The sequence below is a fragment of the Panthera tigris genome, chromosome A1 (assembly GCF_018350195.1).
Source record: "Panthera tigris isolate Pti1 chromosome A1, P.tigris_Pti1_mat1.1, whole genome shotgun sequence".
In the NCBI taxonomy this organism is placed as follows: Eukaryota; Metazoa; Chordata; class Mammalia; order Carnivora; family Felidae; genus Panthera; species Panthera tigris.
In genome coordinates this window covers 194,553,143-194,567,140 of record NC_056660.1, presented here as the reverse complement: position 1 = coordinate 194,567,140, position 13,998 = coordinate 194,553,143, and the positions used below count along the sequence as shown (strand labels likewise).

The window sequence follows — 13,998 nt, the reverse complement described above, 5'->3', positions numbered from 1 at the left end:
CTTTGACTCTAAGACTCTTGTCATTTCATTCAACCTTTCTCCCCACTCACGTCAATACTCTGTCTTCTAGAATTGTAAGACTGGAAGGGACCTGAGCTGCCGTGCCTTTCAAACTGCTTACGCAGCAAATGTGTGGGTAACCATAGTACCTAGCCCTTAGCAAATGTTTGCTGCTTAAATGAAGGAAGCAATGAGGTTTTCTACAGTCATGAAGAAAAGTTCTGGAAGGCTTTGCCTCCTCCCCTTGGATGTCAAACCTCAGAAGCATATAACTGGCATATGTAAGTGCAAATCAGGTACAGAAGAGGGAATCCAAATAGTCAATAAACATACAAAGAGATGCTGAATTTCACACACACAATGAAATAAGTTTTCTTTTCTAACCACTCAGATTGGTAAAATAAAAAAGGAAAACATAAAAGAGGTTTAATAATAGCAGGTGTTGGTTGACAAAGGTGTAGGAACAGAAGTCCTTCCGTGTTCTGTTAAGAATCTTCTTTGAAAGATAATTTAGTAGTAACTTCTTTTCAGCTACTCAAAATGTGGGTGCTAAAGGTTGAGTTCATCATATTTTCTGGAAACTGCTCTTCTGTCATCACAGGCCCATGCAAGACTCCTATCTTGGTTGGCTCATTTACCTTTCTCCTTTATTTATGTCAACTGGAGGCTATTTTCCCACCTCGCCTCCATGGGGAACGTTGGGCAATGTCTGGAGACATTTTTGCTCCACACAACTGCCATGAGCATCTAGTGGGTAGAGACCAGGGATAGTGTAAACATTCTCCAATGCACAGGACAGTCCCCACGACAAAGGATTAGACAGCCCAAAATGTCAGCAGCGCTGAAGTACAGAAATGCCGGTTTACACCATTCCTTTCCCCTCCCTAGGCAACAGTTCTGATATGTCTGGCCTGTACTGTCTTGTATTTTCTCTTCTGAGGTGTGTATTATTGCTTTGTTGCTCTGTATGCTTCATGTAAATGGTATTATGTTAAAATCTCATTCTGCTTTCTGCTGTTTTGCTTTAGCTTCTGTTTTTAGACCCCATCCGTGTTCCTGGGTTTACGATCATTGTTACGACTAAAAGTGGTTGTGTCCATTGGCCCGGGGATGCCACTCCTTGGGATCTATCTTGAAGAAGACTCACATTTCCTAATAATGCACACACTATAATATTCTTTGTAGCATTGTTTGTCACAGAATATTGGAAACGAGTTGGATGTTTTGTAATACAAGGTTGGTTACATAAATTGTAATAGAAAATCTTTATTTCCTCACTCAGTATCAACTTCCGTGAGGCCAGTCTCTGGTTTAAATTGCTCCTATGAGGTGTGGTGTAGGATGTTTGGCAGAATCCCTAGCCTCTCTGCCCACTAGATACCAGTAGCTCCATACCCCTAGTTGTGAACATCGAAAGATGTCTCCAGATATTGCCACATGTCCCCTGGGGAAGGGAGCAGGGGTCACCTCCGGTTGAGAACCACTGGTGTAAGTAAAGAGGGAAGATAAATAAATAAATTCAGGGAGGAACTCTGCATGAACCACGACAATCATTCCTTATATTTGTATACAACTTTAGAGTTTTTATATAATCTGGTTTTCTAAAAAATATATTCACTGTAGAAAAAGTGGAAAATATACATAGAGAGTGAATATATACACAATTCCACCACCTAGAGATCAACTGTTATCCCTACCCCCACCGCCCCTCTGGACACACACAAAACACACACTCACTGATCTACACACACACACACACACACACACACACTCAATTTTTACAAATGGCAGTGGATGACATGCATCATCTTACTACACGTCTTTCTCAGTCAATATATCATTAGCACTTTTTAATGTAAAATTATGGCATTTTAAAGCATAAAAGGGGGGGAAAGTAAAGGCGAAAGGGAAACAGAACAGAAACTGATTCCACTTTAGAGATGAGATAATTGAGGTTTAGTGAGGTTAAAATAATCTCTAGTAATAATAATAATCTGCCTTATTATCAGATCCAACAATCAACAAAGATTTGGAAAAGCAAATTTAAGAAAAAAGATGCTCACGAAGGTTAGGGCATAGTCTTGTTTTCTTATCCATTCCCTTTGAGGAGGAACTAAGACCCCATATCCCATAACATTACATAACACTTTAGAGAAGACAAGCTGTGTACTGCTCTTCCTTAGATTTTCTTCTGATCAGTGGCTATGTCATTCCTGGTGTATATGGAGGTGAAGGTCCAGGACAGGGTACATCCTACTTTTATTGTGACTGTGACAGGGAGCAGGGACTGGCCTCCCTCTAGCGGTGCCTTAACATCATCCTCCTGCCTGAAGGAAGACAGCATCTTCCCTTTGAACTCAGTTGCCCTGTGAGCTGGTGAACTCCCTTCCCTGGAGGTGTTCAAGCTCTAAAGTTCAACTCTAAAATCCTATGAAATTTTTTTGAACCCTAGCTTCCAAGATTCCAAGATGACAAGCTTCTAGAATTCTGAGATTCTGTGACTCTAGCAGGGAAACTCTCGGCTGTTACCCTGGTTGTCCTCTTCTTAAAGAGGCTGTTCTCACAGACTGATTCAGCTCCAGCACTGCTCTCCACAACCCCAGAAGGCAAAAAGAATTGAGAACATGACTATTTATGAGTACTTCATGGCATTTCTGAAGTTGATTTGGACAAAATGTGTGAACAAATGGAGAATTCAGTGGGGAGATGGAAACTATAAAAATAGTCCAATGGAAATGCTGGTGATAAAAAAATACTATGAAGAGTTTTTGAGGAAACTAAGGAAAGAGTCTGTGAACTTGAGGATAAGTTCAAATTGAAATACAAAAAGGAAAAAAGAGTGAAAAAAACCTGGAACATCAAAGGGCTGTAAGACAATATAAAACAGTCTAACATATTAGTAATTGGAATCCCAGAGGGAGAAGAATGTGGCAAAGGAAATATTTGAAGAAATAATGGCCAACAGTTTTCATAAACACATAAAACTACAGATCAAGAAATTCAGAGAAAATCACCAAAACAGAATAGGATAAATACAATGTGCGTGCATACACACACGCTTATCTAGACACATCATATTCAAATGAATAAAAACCAAAAATAAAGAGAAAACTTTATTTAGCCTCCATTTTTAGACTCCATCCAGGAGTCTAAATGCAGCCAGGGGAAAAAAGACACGTATATGCCGAGAAAGGAATATAAGAAATGTAGCATCCTCATCGGAAATCATACAAACCAGCAGAAAATGAATGGCATCTTGAAAGTGCTAACACATGAACACTCTCAACTCAGAGAAAATATTTTTCAAAGGTTTAAGGAGCAATAAAGACTTTTTTAAACCAGCAAAAACTGAGATAATCCATTACCAGCAGATCTGTGCTATAAGATGGGTTAAAGGACGTTCTTCAGGAAGGAGGAATATGATGACAGTTATGGATCTACAAAAAGAAATGAAGAACTTTGGAAATAGTTAAAGGAAAGGCAAATACAGAAGATACTTTTCCTTTACTTTTGAAGAGATTGGATTATCTAAATATCTAAAGCAGGAATCAGCAAAGTATGGCCTGTGGGCTATTTTCATGAGCAAAGTTTTATTGGAACACAGACATGCCCATCAGTTGATGTATTGTCTAGGTCCGCCCTGAGCTATAATGACACAGTTAAATAGGTGAAATACGGTTATACGGACTGAAAGCCTAAAATTTGACCATCAGGCCGTTGAAGAAAAAGTCTGACTATCTCCAGTTCAGAGCAAAAACAGCAGCCACATATTATGGGTTTATAGCATATATAAAAATAAATACATGAGAAAAATAGCACAGAAATGGGAGGAAAGACTTGGTAGTATGCTATTGTTAGGTTCTTATACTACACATGAAACGGTAAATTGTTATTTGACAATAATCTTGATTGAACATAGGAGAAGGGAAGCAAAAATAAGATAAAAACAGAGAGGGAGACAAACCATAAGAGACTCTTAAATACAGAGAACAAACTGAGGGCTGCTGGTAGGGTGTTGGCTGGGGGGATGGGCTAAAGGGGTGAGGGGCATGAAGGGCCCTTGTCGGGATGAGCACTGGGTGTTATTTGTAAGTGATGGATCGCTGAATTCTGTTCCTGAAATCATTACTATACTATATGTTAACTGACTTGGATTCAAGTAAAATAAAAAAAGAAAAGAGAAGAAAAAAGAAGAAAGAAAACAGAAATTAACCTGTGATTAACTAAAGATGTCTAAAACTGAGGACAGCTCCTAAACAAGTTGAAAGAGGTAAACATACTAAGATGGAACCTTTAAAAATACTCAATCCAAAAGCAAGCAGAAAGAAGAAAAAACAAAGAGCAGATGGAATAGAAAAAAATTAGCAAGAGATGGCAGGATGGATTTTAATCTAAGCACATCAATAATTAAATATAAATGTTCTGAAGACACCAATTGTACGAGGTGGCCAAATGGAATACACAAGCAAGATCCAAGTAACTGCTGTCTGCAAAAAACCCACTTAAACTATAAAGATATAAATGTGTTAAAATTAAGGGGAAAAAGATATTCTATGCAAATACTAATTTAAAAAAATCCTGGATGGGCGTATTAATATTAGAGAAAGCAGATTCTGGACAAGGAATGCTGTGAGAGATAAAGGGAGGCATTATACAGGTGATAAAAGGGTCAAGTCATTGAGACAAATCTAAATGATGTAAATGTGCATTATATCTAACAACAAAGCTACCAAATAAATATATGAAGCAAAAACTGACGGACTTGAAAGAACAGACAAATCCACAAGTGTATCTGGAGACTTCCATACTCCTCGCCCAGTAATTAATAGAAAAAGTAGGTGGAAAATCAGCAAGGATATAAAAGCCCTAAACAACACCATCAATCAAGTTGACCTACTTAACATTTATAGAACGTTCCATTTCACACCAGCAGAATACCACGTTCTTTTCAAGTGCACATGGGGCACAGGCTATGATAAACTGTTCTCGGCCATAAATCAAAACCCACAAACTGGAATCATACAGAAAGAATGTTCTCTGACAAAAATGGAATTAAAGTAGAAATCAACTGAAAGACCATCTGAAAAACCACCAAATATTTGGAAGCTGAATGACACACTTGTAAATAACCCATGCATCAAAGAGGAAGTTGTAAGGATAATTAGAACCCTACTTTTGCTGTGACGGAGCATCCCTCCCTCACTGTATGGGGGTCCTGGTGGCACAGTCGGAATTCCCCAACTTCCCTTGTTTAAGGATGGGCATGGGTAACTGAACTCTGTTTCCATAGAATGTGCATCTTCAGCAGAGAGCACAAAGACAGAAAAGAACTGAAGGAAATTTATCCCAGGGGCTTTCTCTTCATTCCTCTGACTTTAATCTCAGGTTCTCCCTGATTTCTGTCTTTTTCAAGATTCGCTTCTTTAGCTTCTCCCTTTGACTCTGAGCTGCCCCCAAATCCTTTTGTTTCAGCTTAAGTTGGCCAGAGTTGTACGCTGTTTCCTGGCACCAAAGCTCCCCTTAGGTCCAGCCTAATTCCACAAACCTGTACTCTGCCTGAAATTCTGCACTGCCCTAGGGAGGTTCTGGTAGCCTGACTTCTGGAAACTTTTGGGGTCCTGAGGGAGGGACAGGAGAAGCAAGGCTCCCTGCCTTTTACTCATGTGTCAGATGGACCACAGCAGTGTGGGTGCCCAGGTGTACCACGAAGGCCCAGTGCTTCAGTGACGGGCAGGATGATCTCCAGAGGGACACAGAACTGCAGGGGAGGTGAGGCAGGCACTGTCCAAGGAGAGGAGCTTGACAGACGGGTACAACCTTTAGAAGGCAAAGGGGATCAGGAAAGATCCATCTGTGGATACCAGCAGCCTCTAGAGGACCTGCTGAGGGACAGCAGGGAGACCCGTGATGCCTCAGTGAGGGGCAGAAATGGGGAACTGTCAAACTGCCCTGAATCATCCCTTCAACACCCTAAAATACAGCAATGTGTTTAGAGGCCATACAATGCAAAAAATTATACACAGATTTCTAGCCACCAAAGGCTTACTCCAGAAAGGGTAGCAAGAGCCTCAGTCTCTGAAGGGCCTGAAGGGACTGAGACCCACAGAAAAGGAGGCAGATCCATGCTTCCCAGCTCACCTTCTTCAGGGACATCTATTCAATCAGTGGGGTGATGGGTGAAACCACCAGCCCTTTCAAAATAGCACACTCTCCCTCTTTCATAACCAAATTCACGTGAGGTCAAAGTGTATGATGTGTACGTTCTAAAAACTAGATTGTGTTGCAGGAGGTCTAAATCCTAACTCATCCTCTACCATTAACTATCTAGAGGGGTGCAGGGTGGCTCAGTCAGTTGAGTATCTGACTCTTGATTTCGGCTCAGGTCATGATTCCAGGATCGTGGGATGAAGACCTGCATTGGGCTCTGTGCTCAGTGTGGAGACTGCTTACGATTCTCTCTCTCTTTCTCTTTCTGCCCCTCTCCCCTGCTTGTGCACACTCTCTCTAAAAACAAAACAAAACAAAACAAAACAAAACAAAACACTATCTAGGTCACTTTACTTCCCTGAACCTCACTGGCCTCATCTGTAAAATGGGGATATACTCTGCCTACCAAAAGGCAAGGGCTGTATCTGATGGTCTCTGGTCATAAACTGTTAAATACATGGGGCTCATTTTTATCAAGAATATAAAAAAGAACCACACTACTTTTTAGTGGACATAAGACAGAGAAAAGATGAGTGATTATGTTATAATGCTCAAAAGCCTTTAATGGTATCTCATCACCTACACGAAAGTGTCAAACCTGAGCCTGGGATTAAAAGCCCATTGTGTATCAAGTGCAATTTCACCGATTCATCTCACAACAGTTCCTGCCTCTGCCCCCAACCCCATGCTCAACACTGCAACAGTACCAGACAATGAGAGCCCTCCCCTGGGTCTGAGACACACCCTTGGCATCAGTGCCTTTGCACATACTGTTCCCTCCGCCAAGAATGCCTTTCCCTCCATTCCTAATCTGTCACATTCTTGCTCATTGTTCAAGTCTCAGAGGCCCCTGTGGAGCCTCTCTGTTCCCTGCTCAGAATTAACTGTCCTTTTGAGTTTCCGTAACACTTGTCCAGGTTACAGAGACTCTCACATAGAACAGGAATTGGTTGTGTGTGTGTGTGTCTGCCTTTCCATGAGGCTAGGGAATGTGGCCAAATCATGTTAGGACTCCTTGACCTGGTGCTGTTGTCTCCCTTGGCAGATGGGGCTAATGAGACCACGCCTGTAAACCATTTGGGAAGTTCTCAGTAAATATCTGTATTCTCTCTTCTCCATTGTATATTTTTTAATGTTTATTTATTTTGAGAGAGAAAGCCCGTGCGTTCACACACATGACTGGGGGGGGGGAGGGGTAGAGAGAGAGGGAGAGAGAGAGAATCCCAAGCAGGCTCCATGCCATCAGTACACAGCCCAATGCGGGGCTCGATCCCATGAGCCACGAGATCATGACCCAAGCCGAAACCAAGAGTCGGACACCTAACTGACTGAGCCACCCAGATGCCCCTCTTGCCCATTACATTAACGATGAGTTGAATCAGTCATTCAAAATGAAATCTAAGTTACCACATATTTCTAAATATTTACTATTTACACATTAGATTAAGAATCTGAGTTTCTGTTCTTTAGGGCCATTAACTTACAGTAGCCAAGGATCAATTTAGAAATCACACACAAGGAAAACAATGTATCTCAGTCTAGATTTTTTTTTCTTTTTTAAAGAAAGGGAATCCCATGTATGAGATTGTATTTTCAGGGGAAGACAATAATAGCGAAAATTAATATTGAGTCACTTCTATGTGACTGTCACCGTGCTAAGCTCTACTTAAATTTACATAGACTATTTCCGAGGATGTTAATGTAAGGACATAAAGCAGGGAGGAGAATACAAGAGGGGGGGGTCTATGTACCTGAGAACCTGAGCACTTCTGGGAAGTCACAATGGTGAGCAAAACGGAAAAGAAGCTGTCAGCCACCCTATAGCGATATCCCATTTACCACCTTGTCTGACTTACCAAGAAGTTGTAAGAACGTCTACCAAATAATCTGTGGTCCTCAGATTTGACTGCAATTATGATCTGTGTTAATGGACCTCGGTTGGATTAACTGACCTAGCAACTGTCACCCCATCGGTTAGCAGGAGTGACCCCATCCCTGCTCTCAGTCCAACTAGGTTCCAGGAACTCCTGACCCACCCCAGCAAGGTACAGGGACCAGGTCAGCCAATCAGCTTATTTGATCTCCCGGCCATAGGACTGGTTCAGAATGGACATGTGACCCTAGCTGCGGGAATCAGAATCAAATCGGGGATTTAATGGACCTTTTGGAAAAGAGAAAAGCTCTTTACACAGGGCTGAGAGTAACTGAGAGGCTGTTAGTAGTTAGTTATCTGCCACTGTATGCTGTGTGGGAAGAGTATGCTTGATAAAGTCCATGCAGAGGAAAACAAACGTGACAGATGAAGACAGACAGAGTCCTGCTGATACCACTTAAACAGCTGGATCCAGCTGTGCCTGAAGGTAGATATATGCATGGACTTCTCTCTCTTTTTCTTTTTTCTTTTTTTTTTTCTAAAAATTTTTAAAATATTATTTTTGAGAGAGAGAGAGAGAGAGAAAGAGAGCAAGCAGGGAAGGGGCAGAGAGAGAGAGAGACACACACAGAATCGGAAGCAGGCTCCAGGCTCTGAGCTGTCAGCACAGAGCCCAATGCGGGGCTCCTCACAGACCACGAGATCCGACAGAGCCACCCAGGCGCCCCTCTCTCTTTTTAAATTTAGGCCAGATTGGATTGGTTTTTAGTCACTTGCAAATGAAAGGGATCTGGTTAATACATCAGTCAAAGTTGGGAGGGCACTTAGAAATCATTTAGTCTAATCCCTTTGTTGGGTAGATGGGGAAACTGAAGTCTATAGGAAGAGGGGGGAAATATCGTTTCTAGAACATAGGAGAATTAATGGCCATGTTGGACAAGAATCCAGATCTCTTGATTTATCTAGTCCACCTCTCCCCACAGTCCGGTTTCCTAGTATCTCTTCTCCACCCCGATAGACCTGATCTTCATTTGTGCTACTCCCCTCTGATAAGGGGACGCTTATCGGCCCCACCCTGCACATCAGCCTTCTGGCTCTGAAGCCTGAACGCACTCACCAGAAGTTGGGGAAGTTGAGGGTGATGCTTGCCTGGGTGGTGGTCCCAAACCTGAGGTAGCCCAAGGCCCCTAGGCTTATGTCCAGGGTGGTGATCTTGAACAGCCCTCCGTGTAGAATGAGTGGAAACTGAACACGGTACTGCATCTCGTTTTCCAGAGGCAGAATCTGTAAACAGAGGAGCCATAATTATATAGTGGCCCCCGTTTATGTAAAGACCCCATTCACTCACTGTGTACTATTCTAAATTCCTTCATCTCAGCCATCATAAAGCTTGAGAGAGAAAAACTCCAAAGACATGGCCCCACTAGGTACAAGGAACTACTGAATTATAACAGGACCAGTTACTGAAAAGACCTTAAAGGCATTCTAGCCCAGCAATCTATACTTGAGTGTCCTCTTCCATGCTCAGGAAAGGCTCTACCCCTGAGCAGCTTTGTGGCCCATGGATGATGATGATTTCCCTTACAGAAAACCTCAGAATGTACAAGCTGGTGTCTTTGTAGGAGTTGTGCTTCTGCATGCAGCCCACCAGGGGGAGCACCATCCCTAATTTCAGGTCTGGAAGGGGACTTCCCAGCACTAACAGGTTTGTAGCCTGCAGTGTAATTTTGGATTCCTTTTGCTTCGAGTTTACAGGGGAGACTATCTTATACACCAGAATATGCAATGGATCCTGACTGAAGGATGGAAAAGAATATAGATTGTACTGGAGAAATCTGTTTCCTTATGCATGGTGTGAGTGTCTAGAAAAATCTGTACACATTCATGCTTTATTCCAGCTCCATCTGTCTGTCATCTGTGATTCTATATCTTGTGGTAACATGGGGGCATCAGCTCTGAATAACAGCTCAGGATGCCCTGTGTGTGTGTGTGTGTGTGTGTGTGTGTGTAGGGAGGGGACAGTGGAGAAGTCAGTGGCAGGGGGACCCAGTAACAGCACTGTCAAACAAGGGGTGCCTGCGTGGCTCAGTCGGTTAAGTGTCCAATTTTGGCTCAGGTCATGATCTCACGGTTTGTGAGTTCGAGTCCTGCGTTGGGCTCTGTGCTGACAGCTTGGAGCCTGGAGCCTGCTTTGGATTCTGTGTCTCCCTCTCTCTCTGTTCCTCCCCTGCTCGCATTCTGACTCTCTGTCTCTCATATAAACATTGAAAAAAAAAAAAAAAAAAAAAGGAGACCTAGCAGGGAAACTGAAAAGAGAAGAGGATGGTTGGAAGCAGCATCTGAGAGGACAAGTGTATTGATCTGGAAGCTGGAAGGTGAGGGCTTAAGCCTTGGCTTTGGAACTTAACAGCGATATGCACTTGGACAAGCCTCATTGCTTCCAGTCCCTGGTTTCATTATCTGTGTATGGATGTGAGAATCACTTCAAGCTGTGGATCAAATTCTGATCTCTTTATTTATTTGGAAGTATTCCAGACTTATGGAAAAGTTGCAGAAATATACCCTTATACCCTTCCCATATATCCTTCACCAGATTCCCCAAAGGTTAGCACATTTGCTATGTCACCATCTTCTCTCTATGTGTGAGTGCGGGATATACATGTTCCCATACATAGATATGTGTGTGTGTGCGTGTGTGTGTGTGTGGGTGTGTGTATTTTTTTCTGAGGTATGTGAAGGTAACTGGTTTGTATTAAATATTGCGTTCCTCTTGTGATTTCATTCAAAAGGTTCAGAAGGTAAAAAAATATTTGAAAAGTGTTGCTAAATTCCCTTTTGTGCTGGCTTTTTAAGTAATTTTTCTCATGCTGCATTAAAATATCTCTAGCACTCAAAAGTGCTGATTAAGGGCAGAGCAATGTAAATGGTAAATTTTTAATATGAAGACATGTTTAAGTGTTTAAGCAGGTTTTCTGCTTGGCAGGGATTGTCATAACGAGGTTTTCAATTCTCCTATTTTACAGATGGGTAAAGTAAGGCTCATTGAAAAGATCTGCCCAACATCCACAGCTTTCTGTCAGTTATGTTTCTCTAGCATGTTGGTATTCTTACCCACACTAGATGAAGGGTTGGTGAAGCTATAATAATGACAGCTACTGACTTTGTGCCAGCAACATGCTATTTTACCTACATTATCTCATTGAGTCCTTACAGCATCCTTGCTTTGTAGGCATTATAAACCCATTTTACAGATGAGGAAACTGAGGTTCACAGAAGTGTTAAATAGCTTGTCGAGGATCACACAGGTTGAAAACATGAAGCCAGTCTCAAACAGATGTCTGTCGGCTCCATAGCCAGTGCCCTTCACCTAGACTATCTCGCTTCCTCGTTCTCATCAGGGGTGGGGATCCTTGCCCCATCTCAAACCTTCCCACCCCAATACCTTCAAAAGCAAAGATGGCTGTCCTGAAGAATCAAAGGGTAGGTCTTCCTGTTTGCCACTAAGGGTCTGGGATTTCCTGAAGGAGAAATTCAGGAGGGGCGGGAGTGGGGGAGGGCGATGATAACGGTTATGATGAAACTGACCTTGAGAAAACACAGTGGAAATCCAGCATACAGAGAGCCAGCCAGCCAGCAGAGTCCTACAATATGTCCAACTTTCTGCCGACCTGCACCTGTGGTGGATGGACTTTGTTTCTTTAAGAGGACAGAGGCAGGAGGACACTCAGGACAGAACTGAGAGTGGCAGGGGCTGAGTTCTAGGGCAAGTGTCTGGACCTCAGTTTCTCCGTGTGTAAAGTGAGTGTGCTGGGGAATTGGGTGGGGTGGGGGTAGAAGTTGGCCTTCTGCCCTCAGCCATTCTCTGGAGCCAATAACCTGGGGTCAGTGAGAGAACGAGGGTGTCTAAACAGCACAGATGCCAAGCCCTCTGATCTGATGCCTCGATTTTACAGATGGGGAGCTCAAGGCTCTGCAAGCCTAACAGCAATCCTACTAAGATGGTTCCTGTCTGATACAGATGTGAGCAGCTAATATTTCTTAGGTCCTCAGGATGGGCCAGCCACCATGCTAAATTCTTTTTTTTTTTTTTTTTTGCTTTAATGTTTATTTATCTCTGAGAGAGAGGGAGAGACAGAGCACGAGGTGGGGAGGGGCAGAGAGAGAGAGAGGGAGACACAGACCCCTGAGCCATCAGCACAGAGCCCGTCGCGGGGCTCGAACTCACAAACCGCAAGATCATGACCTGAGCAAAGTCAGCCGCTTAACCGACTGAGCCACCCAGGCGCCCTGTGTGCTAAATTCTTTAAATGCCTGGTTTAGCCCTCACCATGACCCTACAGGGCAGGGAGTGTTATCTTCATTTTAAGGATAAGAAAAATCCAGGCTCAGGGCCTCTTTAGTTTCAGTGTCTCCTTCCAGAAAGCAAGGACGCTGAGCTAAAACAGCATGTCTGAAACTTCTGCCATTTACCGTATGTGTGTTCCACCTATTTATGTTTCTCAAGTCAATGTTTTAAAGCAAAATCGGTTTTAAAAAGAAGTATGGTAATGAAATTCTGAATTGCCATGAGTAGGAGAGAACACATTAATACGGATACATAACTAAGAAAACAGGAAGTACTCCCTAAACATCTGCCCCCAAACTCATTCCCCACGTCACCAGAGGTATGGAAAAACACTTTGAAAAGCCACTGAGTTAAATGAACTCCAGGTCCCGTCCTATCTCTGACTCTGTAAGAACACAGAATCCTGGAGTCTGGTGAGGCCTGACAATTTAAGAACAACGTCCTTCACGAGACACCAGCCATGATAAAGGAACACCTTAAAAATCCACTTGTAAACAAGGTGATCTCTAGGTTATTTATACCAAACTGGTCTCCAGGAGCCTCTGAAGCTTCTTTATTCTTTCTGGGAACAGAGAGAGCCTTTCCAGCCAGAATGACCTGAAGAGGTGAGTGGGGGCTTCCACTGTGGCTCAGGCTCGGGGTGGGGGTGGGGCCCTCAGAAGACAGAGGCCATCTGGAGTTCACGTGCAGTATCTTGTCCTTACCTTGCGTTCGGCTATTCAAAATAGCCAATAGTGATAGCTATTTCAGCTCAGTCCTGATTGGAATTCAACAGGCTTTGAGCCTACTCTAGGACTGGGGCATCACAACACGCACGCACGTACACAAAGCGCTTAAAGCTTGGTGACTCAAAGTGTGGTCAGAGGACTGGCAGCATTGGCCTCACCTGAGAGCTTGTCAGGGATGCAGACTCTCAGGCCCACTCAGATCTCCTGGATCAGAACCTGCATTGTAACAAGGTCCCCAGGTGGTTTGTACGCACATTGGGGTTTGAGTGGTCCTGCTGAGGTGCCGCTGATGTCTCTGGTCCCAAGACCATGCCCGGTACAGCAATGCTTCAGAGTCATCACCCCAGCGCTTGGCCCATCATCAGAATCAGTTGGGGAATTAAACCACACACGCGCGCGCGCACACACACACACACACACACACACACAGATTCCTGGATTCCAAATTCCAAAGATTCTGATCCAGTACAACTAAAGCAGGGCCTGGGAATCTGTTATGAAACAAGATCTCAAGGGATTCTGCTGCTTAGCCAGGTTTGGGGGCGGTGTGAGCTTCCATTTAGTGGTATTTAACCAAGTTCCAGACAGTGGTCCAAGCTCTTCGCATCTATTAATCTATCTGACTTTCAGGACAGCCTTTGGAGATGGGTACTAGTATCAGTCCCATTTCCCAGATGGAAAAAACGAGGCACAAAAAGTGAAGTAACTTGCCAAAGTTTGAAATGGAAGGGGGGCTATAATAGAATTCAGGTCACTTGGCTCTAGAGCAGGGATCTCAGTGCTCCTGACATCCAGGCTGTCCTGAGCACTGCGGGATGGTTAACAGCATCCCTGGCTTCTACCTA

The 13,998-nt window shown here is 43.3% G+C and overlaps 1 protein-coding gene across 1 annotated transcript in view; it reads right to left on the bottom strand.

Annotated features, from left to right (window-relative positions):
- SLC36A2 (solute carrier family 36 member 2) overlaps positions 1-9,350 on the bottom strand; it is a 54,245-nt gene extending 44,895 nt beyond the window's left edge. Inside the window, exon 1 of the mRNA XM_042993951.1 lies at positions 9,198-9,350. The gene's annotated coding sequence lies outside the window, so the exon portion shown is untranslated. The remainder of the gene's footprint in view (positions 1-9,197) is intronic.
- Positions 9,351-13,998: the final 4,648 nt, after the last annotated feature.